Source organism: Orcinus orca, chromosome 1, assembly GCF_937001465.1.
Source record: "Orcinus orca chromosome 1, mOrcOrc1.1, whole genome shotgun sequence".
NCBI lineage: Eukaryota > Metazoa > Chordata > Mammalia > Artiodactyla > Delphinidae > Orcinus > Orcinus orca.
Genome location: NC_064559.1, coordinates 206,162,710 through 206,174,995, shown reverse-complemented (window position 1 = coordinate 206,174,995; position 12,286 = coordinate 206,162,710). Strand labels below are relative to the sequence as shown.

The 12,286-nt window shown below is 41.3% G+C and overlaps 1 protein-coding gene across 4 annotated transcripts in view; it reads right to left on the bottom strand.

Annotated features, from left to right (window-relative positions):
* Positions 1-12,286, bottom strand: part of RERE (arginine-glutamic acid dipeptide repeats) — a 429,014-nt gene that overhangs the window by 344,097 nt on the left and 72,631 nt on the right. The window lies entirely within an intron of this gene.

Below are 12,286 nucleotides of genomic sequence, written 5' to 3'. Positions count from 1 at the left end.
AGCAGAAGCATAATAAACACAGGCTGACTGCTGGACTCAAATGACCAATCAAAACTTCCTCTGGAAGAAATGCCTCAATATAATTACCAAGGCTGCCTTGGTAATTCATACACACGCAGCCTGGGACACGCATGCCCACACACTCCACACATATTTTTAATACTAGTCCAAAATCACGAAAAGGATTCAAGTACCTAATACACTCATGTCATTATTTTTCTTTAACTGTTTTTATTCCAACTGATGTATTTCATTTTCTATAAAGTTTCTTCATACATACATCCATAGCCTAATCAAGGAAAGCCAATCAATGAGATGAAACACAGAAAAGACCTCAGAGCTATTCTCTCCAGCAAGAATGATCTTTCCTCAGACATCTGCACGACTCACTTCTTTGCTCAAATGTCCCCTTCCCCAACCACTCTTCAAACCCACCATTACTACGCCCTCAGCCAAATCCTGGCCCTCCCTCTCCCCCTTTCCAGCCCCTTTTCTTCTCCACAGCACTTATTACCATCAACAACATGTCTGTACTCCTTTGTTTATTGTCTGTTTTCTCCCACCAAAATGTTTCTCCAGAAATAAAAGAATGTTTTCAATTGTTTTATTCAATGCTGCTTCCTCAGCTCTTAGGACTTTGTGTGAAACAAGGTAGGTACTCAACAGATATTGGTTGAATGAATGAAAACAGAGTCCCAGAAACTGATCTTAATACTGAGGCTGTTAAGTGAAAAGGGGAAAGGACATATATTTAAGAGGTGATTCTCTTTAACTTAACTTAAAGCCCAAAGGACTTTACAAATTAAACTGCTACTCAAGCTGCACCCAAAGATCACTAAGGCTGCTGCCCCTTAGTAACTGATCAAGTACATTTTAACAAAAAGCAACAAATTCTATGCCCTGCTTTAGCACTAGAGAAAACCCTGCTGTGGAAAACGTAAATTCTACAAGTTCTATATGTGGCTAGTTAGGAATTTTATATCACACGTCTCATAACATTATAAGGTCTATACTAACTATACAGAGAATCCTGTTTTACATTTGTTTGTAACAGAATTTTCTCCAGATATAATTCCACTGATACTACAACTCTTCACAAACACTATAGTAAGTCATGGTAGCTGCATTCTTAAATACTCTCATTACGTGAAAGTCCTGTACATAGTATTATTAATGGGTAAATTCTGAATCAAGTAACTCTGATGGAGAAAATTATACTATCAGGTGTGCCATTTGGCCATTAAAACAAAATAGGGGGAATTCCCTGGCGGTCTGTGGTTAGAACTCTGTGCTTTTAATGCGGTGGCCTGGGTTCAATCCCTGGTCAGGGAACTAAGAACCCGCAAGCCTCGCGGGCGGCCAAAAAAACAAAAATAGGGAATATGACTGATCAAATAGCTCACAATATTTATTTAGTCAAGAAGAGATCACCTTCAGATTTTAGTGGAGCAACAAAATAAAGAAACATAGAAGTAGAGGTGTAGTTAACAAATACATATTCAATATTTAAGTAAGCCAAATGCACAATTCTATACTGAGTTTTGTGGTCAAGAGACAAAAGAAATAAACGGTCTCCATACTAAAAGACTTTTAAAATCTAGCTGAGACAAAATAAATAGGAACTGCAGCATCATGGAGAAAAATGTACCTAGTCTAAAATGGGAATTTTTTTAAATCACCTAGACCCAAGACAACAGACACCACATATTAGAACTTGATTTTTATTTTTAAAATCAATGGCACTGTTGAAGCTTCACCCCAGGCTATTATTATTATTTCCATGGTTACGTTTCCCCATCTGTTGATACCTGGCATGTCCAGCTATTATTAAGTATTTTCATTTCTATCTCCCCAATGTCTTCCAACTTGTCCCCTTCTGTACCACACTATCTCTGGCCTGCTTCAGCCCTCTTGATCATCTAGCTAAACCACTGCAAACAGAAGTCTGCTGAAATTACTCCTCTGCCTAAAGACTTCTACTGGATTCCACTCCCCACTGAGATTGAAGTCTGAACTCCTTGGCACTCTAATTTTAAGGATTAAACTTCTGGTCTCAGCCCTTACTTCTCCATGTTCCAACCGCCACGTCTTGGCATACACACTTTCCCTCCACGTAAAGCACATTCCTTTTCTATTTTTCAACATCTCTCTTAATTTTGAAAGGCCCAGTTTAAACATCAACTCTCTGAAGATTCCTTTGAGCCTCACACTCAGGATTATCCGGTGCTTCCTGAGCATTATGAAAGCATTTTGTTTGTACCTCTGTTAAAACAGATTATATCTATGTTCATGTTAAATAACAGTCTGATGATAGTTTTTGTTTGTCTACCCTCCTCCCGCCCCTTTCTAAGAAAAGAATCCCTTTCTCTTGCGGGGACTTGATAATATGTATTTTGGGTGGATCCAGGGCTGCCCAATCAGTGTGCTAAATCCCCCTGGCCACCACAGTTGGTTCAAGAATGGGCCCATGTCCCAAGCACAGCCAGTTGGAACCCTTCCTAGAACGTCTACTAGAACCACGAGAAAAAATAATCTCTTTTGCTGGGTCCCCTAGCTAGAGGGCTGAGGCCTAGAGTTCCAGACAGTCATCTCTGCTACAACATGAGGAAAGCCTGATAAGAATGAAGCTAACACAAAGGAAAACAAAGGAATAAGATGGGGGAAAAGAGAGATTCTCACTGTTTCTCTGAACCTCTGGATCCACCCAGGTTCACCCACCAAGCTTCCAGATTATACAAACTTAACATCCTTTTTTGTTTGAGCTGGATTTCTGCCACTTGTCAACTGACGCAGTACTAATACGAGTTGAAATCATGATCTGAGGTATATTATAATTAATAGTGCTCAGGGGGGCTTCCCTGGTGGCGCAGTGGTTGAGAGTCCGCCTGCCGATGCAGGGGACGCAGGTTCGTGCCCCGGTCCGGGAACATCCCACATGCCGCGGAGCGGCTGGGCCCGTGAGCCATGGCCGCTGAGCCTGCGCATCCGGAGCCTGTGCTCCGCAACAGGAGAGGCCACAGCAGTGAGAGGCCCGCGTACCAAAAAAAAAAAAAAAATAGTGCTCAGGGCAGAAGGAAGAAATAGCAAGAAAGCCAGTGTGGGAGTGAGTGAGCAAGCACGGAGGGGTGGGGATGGCGGGTAAGGGCTGGACAGCATTGTACGGATTCTGGTTCTTCCTGAGTTGCATGTCAGGCTACTGCAAAGTCTCATGCAAAGGAGGGACAGGATCTGACTTAGGTTTTTAAAAGATCACTGCCTGCAGTGTTGTGAAAACTGCATGAAACTGTTGTGGAAACTGTTGTGAAAACTGTGTGTATTGGGCGAGGTGGGGTGGGGGAAGGGAAGTTGTCTTTGGAGCACAAAACCTGTTAAGAGACTGGCTCAGGCCAGAATTTGCTTGTCTTTTAAAAAATTCATTTTTTGGTTACCAATTACAACTTTGGAAAGAAAGATAAGTCAACACATGACATTCATATCTGATTTGCTGAGTATCTAGTATACGTAAGACACTTTTCTTAATTATCACCTCCTGGCCAGATCTAGCTATCTAGCTCCAGACCTCTTACCTAAACTCATGGCCCATACACACTTTACCCCCAAAACCTTCTCCTCCCCAATCTGATTGTCTCATTAATATTATTCCCAATCCTATTTGTTAGTAAAGATAATAAGAAGGTATATTTACTAATCACTTTCACTATTACTACATAAATTACTACACACTAAATATAACCTCACTTATATTTAAGTGTCTTATAATCTCAAGACAATTCTGTAAGACAAACACCATTAGTTACCTCCACCATTTTACAGGCAATGCAACTGAGCTCAGAAAAATGAAGTAAATTGCCAAAGTTCACTCTGCTGGGAAGTGGTGGAGCTGAGACTCAAACCTGCACTCGTAATTCACCCAATCACGGAAGTCAGAAACCTGGGGATCATCTAAGGTTCTCTCTCAGACCCGCTCCTCACAGATCAGGAATGACCAGCCTCGTGACCCTCTCGATTCATCCTCACACCTTCATCCCCCTTGCTCAGAGCTTCTTCGTATCTGCCCTTGGTCACCACAACAGCCTCGCAGGTCATGCTGCCTCTTCTCATGCTGTCCTCCTTCCATCCCTCCTCCTTGCCATCATCAGACACTCTCTTCGTTTCTAAACACGAGCTCTGTACTCCAACCCAAGCACAGCATTGGGAACCCTATGGATTAGTGGAACAGAGCTCAAAGTTCAAAAGCTGCAGGATACAGCTTTCTACATCAGTATGGATGCGTTCATTCCAGCACCAGCAACTTACCAAGCAATCTTCCACAGCATCACAACCTCAAGATTCTTGTTAATGTTGCCAAGTAGGAAAACCCTGATGTTTGTGCAACTTTCCCTTTCAGCCTTCATCTTCCCAGTCCCGAAGGCTGGGACATTAAGCATTTCAAGGACTTCACCCCACCTAGTCCCACTTTCCTAAATTACCCTTGTCTCCTCTTATCCAATCAAACCTGCCATTCCTGGAAAGCCCCAATAGGTACTGATTTGATTAAAGTATTTCATAATGAGGGGTCAGGGCATATATATTTTAAAACAGAAACTAATTAAACAAATGAGTCTCTAATCTGACCCATGACAGATGCAAAAGACAGTGATGGTAATAATAATGGCTAACCTTTATCAAGATCTAGAAAGCTGTGTGCCAGGTACTGTTTTACTTGCTTTACAAGTATTTAATCATCTACTCTTTTAATCATCACAACAACCCAATGGAATGAGTATAATAATAATTATTATTATTTATCACAATCTTTGGATATGGAATTTGAAATCTGGAGGAGTTAAGGAGCATGTCACACATGTCCAAGGTCACACAGTTAGTAAATGGTGTCAGGATGAAAAACCCAGACCGAATGCTCCCAACCAGCTCATTGCTAAAACTCCACTCCAGTAGCTGATTCTAACAGAGATATGTGGAGGAGATCACTATACGCTTACTCATGTTGAAAACATTTCTTGAGAGCTTACTGTTCCTGGCACTGGGAATTCAATCCTAGATGATCTTTTATGGAACTTACAATTAGGGGAGGCGGTCAAAAATATATAAGTAAATAAGCAAACAACATTAATTTCAGACAATAAATGATCTGAGAATAGTAAGACAGTATAAGGTGCTGTAGCACGATGGGCTACTTTAGACTGGGGGCCAGGGAAGGCCTCTCTAAAGGAGTAATACTGAAGGAGGACCTAAATTATACGATAGAGCAAGCAAAGCAAAAACCTGATGTAAGAGCATTCCCGACAAGGGTTACGATAAACACAATATATCAATACCTGGAGTAAGGGTCAACTTGCCTGTTCCTCAAACGACAGACCAGACAGGAGGCCAACATGACTGAAGCTAACAGAGCAGGAGCAAAGCAGACAGGGTTCAGAGGTTACGTCAAAGACTTGGAAGAGCTGGCAGATGGCCATGGCCACAAGAAGAAATCTAGATTTTACGCCTAGTGGGATAAGGAATACCTAAAGGGTTTTAAGTAGGAGAATGATGTGATCTATATTTCTGAAAAAATCACTCCCATTGCATTAAGGACTGGTTTCAGAGGGACAAAAGTGGAAGACTGGAGGGGAACAAGGAGGCTATCACTCCTAGAGCTGTGCCTGGAACACGGTCCGTAGTCAGTAAAGATTTGTTGAATGAATGAATGCTGCAAGTCTAGTAAAAGATGAGGACACAGACTAGGGTGGCACAGTGCTGCACGTGTGCAAACAGTGCTGCCTCTATACAACACCTGGGGAGAGCCAGAAACCTAGTGGTCTTTCAAGAACCAACACGCATTCTGACTGAGCAGTGTCCAGGCTCTTTCAGAGGCTTCTTGCCCATTCAGGTGGAGGTTAAGGGCTTGGACTCTGGAATCAAACTGCCTAGATTCAGGTCTTGGTTCCATCCTTTACCAGCAAGTTACTTTGAGCAGCAGCAGCAGCAGCAGCAGCAGCTGTTGTCCTACTAACATCTCCTTGCTCCTCTCCCCTCTCAGCCTTTTCAACATTCTGCCACTGCAGTTTTCTTCATCTTTTTTTTTTTAAACATCCATGAGCAGATTTTTTTTTTTAATTAAGGGTACTTTGATTTATTTATTTATTTCTAATTAAGGGTACTTTGATTTATTTATTTATTTCTGGCTGTGTTGGGTCTTCGTTTCTGTGCGAGGGCTTTCTCTAGTTGTGGCAAGCGGGGGCCACTCTTCATCGCGGTGCGCGGGCCTCTCACTGTCGTGGCCTCTCTTGTTGCGGAGCACAGGCTCCAGATGTGCAGGCTCAGTAGTTGTGGCTCACGGGCCTAGTTGCTCCGCGGCATGTGGGATCTTCCCAGACCAGGGCTCGAACCCGTGTCCCCTGCACTGGCAGGCAGACTCTCAACCACTGTGCCACCAGGGAAGCCCCTTCCTCTAACTATTCAATGCCACTGATATCCAAAAAAGAACTTAAGAATTGTGAACAATCAATTCACTCAGATAAGTTTGCAACATCCCTTTACACAACTCTTAACTTCTGCAAAGAACTTAACTAAAGCAGCTCCTTCTTACACACGCTACCAGTTTCTTTAGCCTTAGTATTTGATCTTCTGTAACTCTTCTATGGCAGCTGATTGATAGAAATGAGTCGGCCGATGCCTAAGATTTCTTATCAGGGAAGGTACAATGTTGAATTTTCTCCAGAATAATACTGACTGACAATTTAAAAAAAAAAAAAAAAGACAACACAACTTAAGTTTCCACACTAACCAACTTCAGTCCCTTTTAGAACTACTAAATAGTCCAATTAAACTATAAAATGTTACATTATTTTGTGACTTCAAAATATCTACTCTCAAAATAAGACTCACGAAAGCCAAGGGCTAAAAAAAACCTTTCCTATCAGGCATCATAATAAGAAAACCACCCGTTCATTGAGGTTGCAGTGGTCATCTACAAATAGTCATGGTGCCCTAGCAGGCTCTGCCTCTGGTTTGTGTAATTCTACATTCTTTTTCTCTTTTTTGCCATAAAACTTTTTAACTTTAGCCACCAAATATAATCATACTATTGCCACTAACTAGCTCACATTAAATATCACACTTTTTTTTTTTACTTTTTTTTTGTTTTAATATTTGGAGCTTTTTATCAGTCATTTTTCTACAGTTATCATGGTTTATTTTATTTATTTATTTTTGGCTGCATTGGGTCTTCGTTGCTGCGTCCACGCTTTCTCTAGTTGTGGCGAGCGGGGGCTACTCTTCATTGCGGTGCGTGGGCTTCTCATTGCCATGGCTTCTCTTGTTGCGGAACACAGGCTGTAGGGCACACGGGCTTCAGTAGTTGTGACACGTGGGCTCAGCAGTTGTGGCTCACAGGCTCTAGAGCACAGGCTCAGCAGTTGTGGCGCACGGGCTCAGTCACTCCGTGGCACGTGGGTTCCTCCCAGACCAGGACTCAAACCCGTGTCCTGTGCACTGGCAGGCGGATTCCCAACTGCGCCACCAGGGAAGTCTCCACAGACTTTTTTTTTTTTTTTTTTTTGCAGTACGCGGGCCTCTCACTGTTGTGGCCTCTCCCGTTGCGGAGCACAGGCTCCAGAGGCGCAGGCTCAGCGGCCATGGCTCACGGGCCCAGCCGCTCCGCGGCATGTGGGATCTTCCCAGACTGGGGCACATACCCATGTCCGCTGCATCGGCAGGCAGACTCTCAACCACTGCGCCACCAGGGAAGCCCCCCCCCCGCCAGACTTTTTAATAATATATCAAAGCTGCCTCTAAAAGTAGAGTTGGAACAAAAATATATTGTACCTATTGCTGGAATCACATAATTTCTTTATATCAAATGCCTTAAGTTGCTACATATAAGTACTGTGGTTTGGGACAGAATCTTAGAATACTGTTTTCCTCTCCTGTGACAGCTGAAACTATGTAGGTACCAAATAGAAAGAAACGTAACAAATATTCCTTTGAATAAACTGCCAAGGAAGAGTCGAGAAACGCTTCAAGCTGGGGACATGGTGATGGGTGCCGAACGCTCCAGGCTTGTGCTGCAGCTCACTCTTGCACACAGATTAGTGTAACTGCACAACCAGGATCCATCAGTCAGTCACCACAGGGAATTTCCTGGGAGGACTGGATTCTGTGGACATCTTCTACAACTGTCAAAATCTACACATAATAGACAGAAAGACAAAAATACTAAGAAAATGTCATGCCAATTACCAACAAGGTTTTCCTACTGTAGGGACTGGGGGGAGAAGGTAATAATTTAATCAGTATTTTTTCAAAACTGAATTAAAATGCTTCTGATTAATATATGCATACATTATTGAAAGATAGTGGAGTTAAGAGAGAAGAAATGAGAAAAACACAGCAGTTAAGGAAGGAAAAAACTAAACATTTAAAATGGGAGTAGGATCTGCAAATTGGATTGTAGAAAAGATATACTCAGTCTGTCTTTTTAATATAATTCCTCCTGTACACCTTTTCTGTATTATCTGCCAACATTTGTAATCCTCCATGCTTTCAGAATTAATGGCTACATTAAACAGGAAAAATCTCAGAGATTTTCATTGTTAAAGAAGAATCTTACTAAATGCTTTAGAATTATGAATAATTAGGATTTTAAGGTCTCATTTAATTTGGGGAGTTTCTTTTTAAATAACACCTGTGTTTTTTAATGAAAAAAAAGTCACAAATAGTAGCTCTGATATTAACACAGCCTAAGAAAGCTTGCTTATAAACCCCCATTTTAAACCTAATTTAAAAAATAATTCTTAAGTATCTAACAGTAAGAATCAAGACATACTTTACAAAATTGCTTTTGTTAAAAAGGTATTTTCTCACTTATCTGTAACACTGAGAAATATCTGCTATTTTAAGGTTTCTGGCAAAAGCAAGCTTTAAATATTATTTAACTGGAGACTGGAAAACTGATGTTGTCACCACATAAAAATCATTCTTTCATATTCTGAATCCTTTTCTCTTGATGTCATTTTACATATTTTATATGCAAAATCTATCTGCTTTTTTTTCTATTTCCTCTGAAATTAATCTCTATTATTTATCAACTATGGAAAGCTCCCAAGTAAATAAGATTGTCAGTCACAGTGTGTCTTTCAGAACTTCAAACTACTATAACACTGAACATATTATTTCAAAAGCAATTATCAACATTGTCTCTCTGATATGAGCTGCTCCAAAGTGCTTAATATACCTAAGCACAATTCCTGAAAGAGGAGTCGTTCCGTTGCCCATCACGACAATCTCCCATTAGCTCTGAAAAATACATTCAAACAGTCCCTGTTTACAAACACCCACCAATCCCAACTCTGCCCACGCTCCGGCTGCAAAAACAAAACAAAATCAAACAACAACAAAAAAACACCTAAGATGTGCCCGGAATTATACCAAGCACTTTGCATCAATTCTGTCACTTGCTCTTTACTATACCTTAAGAGTAGGTTTACTGTTATGCCCATTTTAGAGATAAGGAAGCTGTGGTTGGAAGAGGTTAAATACCTTGCTCAAAATTATACAATGTTTATAAATCCAACTTTGTCTAGAATTGCTACCTTAACCAGATATTTAGAATATGAAGGAAAGAAATTAGGACAAGCAGGTAAATTGTGAAAAAACTTATTTCAGGCAACACTGACCAGCCTGAAGATAAAGAGGTGCAGAGAAAGCAAAAAACCTCTGCACCTTTCTTCCCACCCCTCCCCCTACACACATTTAACATACACACGGCTGTCACCTTGACAACTGTAACTACCGATCGGAAATCCATGCACATTGACAGAGAGGTAGCTCAGCACAGTGATGCAGCACTTGGTCTGTGGATCCTGACTGCCAGGGTCTGAACCCCTGCTCTACCACCTACTACCTGTATAACCTTATTTAAATTACTACTCTCTCTGCCTTGGTTTCCTCATCTGTAAAATGAAGAAATAATGTTGGGCTGGCCAAAAAGTTCTTCCATTTTCAAGTAAAAATAAAAGACACATTTTTCATTTTCACCAAGAACTTTATTGAATGTGTTCATCCTTTTGTTCCACTACCTTCTGCCATTTTTCAGGCAACTTCGTAATTCCATCTTCCCAAAACTTTTTAACTTTTTGAGCAAAGAACTGTTCCAGGCGCCTTTTACAGTCTTCCAGGGAATTGAAATTTCTCCATTAAGAGAATTTTGTGAAGACCGAAACAAATGGAAATCTGAAGGTTCAATGTCTGGTGAATATGGCAGATGAATCAGTACTTCCCAGCCCAGGTGTAACAGTTTTTGCCTGGTCATCAAAGAAACACGTGGTCTTGCATTATCCTGATGGAAGATTATGCCTTTTCTATTGACTAATTCCGGATGCTTTTCATCAAGCGCTGCTTTCAGTTGGTCTAACTGGGAGTAGTACTTGGAATTAATCATTTGGTTTTCTGGAAGGAGCTCAAGATAAAGGACTCCCTTCCAATCCCATCACCTTCTTTAGATGAAGACTGGCCTTTAGTGTGGCTGGTCCTGGTTCATTTTGTTTGCCCCCTGATCTCTTCTGTTCCACATTACTATACAGTATCTATTTTTCACTGCCCATCACAATTTGTTTGAAAAACAAAACGTTTTCGTTACATTTAAGTAGAGAATCACATGTGGAAATACGGTCAAGAAGGTTTTTTTCTCTTAACTTACTTGGAACCCAAACATCAAAGCAATGAACGCAACCAAGCTGGCACAAATGATTTCCAGCACTTGATCTGGATATTCGGAGTATGTCTGCTATCTCCCGCATGGTATAACGTTGATTGTTCTCAATTAATGTCTTGATTTGATTGCTATCAACTTCAACTGGTCTACCCGACAGTGGAGCGTCATCCAGCGAGAAATCTCCAGCACGAAACTTCACAAAGCACTTTTGACACGTTCCACCAGTCACAGCATCTTCTCCACCACTGCACAAATCTTTTTCTTGCATTTCAGTTGCATTTTTACCTTTCTTGAAACAATAAAGCATAATATGCCAAAAGTGTTATTTTTCTTCCATCTTCAGTATTAAAATGGCTACACAAAAATTCACCATTTCTGATAAGTTTCTTTTTAAATGCACGCTGATATGACAGCTGTCACAATACAATCTGACAAAATTGTTTCGAACGAAGTTGAAGACAACTAAGCGCTACTAGAGCCATCTTATGGAAAAAACGTAACGCACCTTTTGGCCAACCGATATCTCCTTCACAGTATTGCTGCAATGATAAACGTCCCTAACACACCATCAGGAAGCTCGGGACAGTGCCTGGCACATAGCAGATATGCAATGAAGGCTGTCTGTTCTTCATTTATACCTTCTTTTAACGTGAATAATTCTGGGGGTTACAGGCAAGACATCTGAATGTGTAAAAGTTCAACCAGATGGCTGAGAGCAGGAACATCGAGCACTCAAGCCCGGTCTCCAGAAGCTGAGGTGCGGCACGCAGCGCCTGACAGCTAGGCGGGTGCAGGGCAATAAGCTGCCAGCATCACAGGAGGGGGAGAGAGGGTGGCTTTGGGCTGGGGGGGGAAGTAAGAAGGTCCCATAGAAGGAAAACAAACTGTCCATTTCTTAACTATACCTAAGGTCAGCACTATTCCCGAGGAGAAAAAACTATTCTCCATAATATTTCTTCAGACAAAAGGTCATCAGACAATCAGACAAGGGGTGGGGGTGGGGGAGCCTAGGAGAGCATTAGTAAAATACTATGAATTCAACTAGAATTACATTCTTTTATTTTCCCATAATATCAACTCCTTCAGCCACTATGAAGAGGTCAAGCATAAGAACGAATAACCCTCCTACCCCACAGTATCCAGGAAAACCACACACCCTTGCTGATCTTGGTTCACAACGCGCAGCCCCTGCCAGGGTCAACACAAATTAGCAGCCCAGTATTTCAGGAGCAATCAGCCTTGACCACATGTAATTTACTGTGGGTTTTTGGTTTTGTTTTGTTTTGTTTTTAAATTAAAAAACAATGGAGTCATTTTACCTCCAAATAAATAGCAACGTATGGCAATGAAGGCACTGTTCTGACTGGAAGCATGTTTTCATTACTTGGCACCTACCTGCAAACCTCTCTGACAGAGAATTTAAAGGGCAGGGTAGAGATGGGCAAATTCCACATTTCTGGCCAGGATTCCTCAACTGTAACAAAGTTAAAATTATGCTAACCTGGTTAGTTTTGCTCTGCTGATCCTTTCCTATCAAGGATAAAAAACCTATCAGGCAAAAGGACACGTAGAATATGCATTCTAAAGATT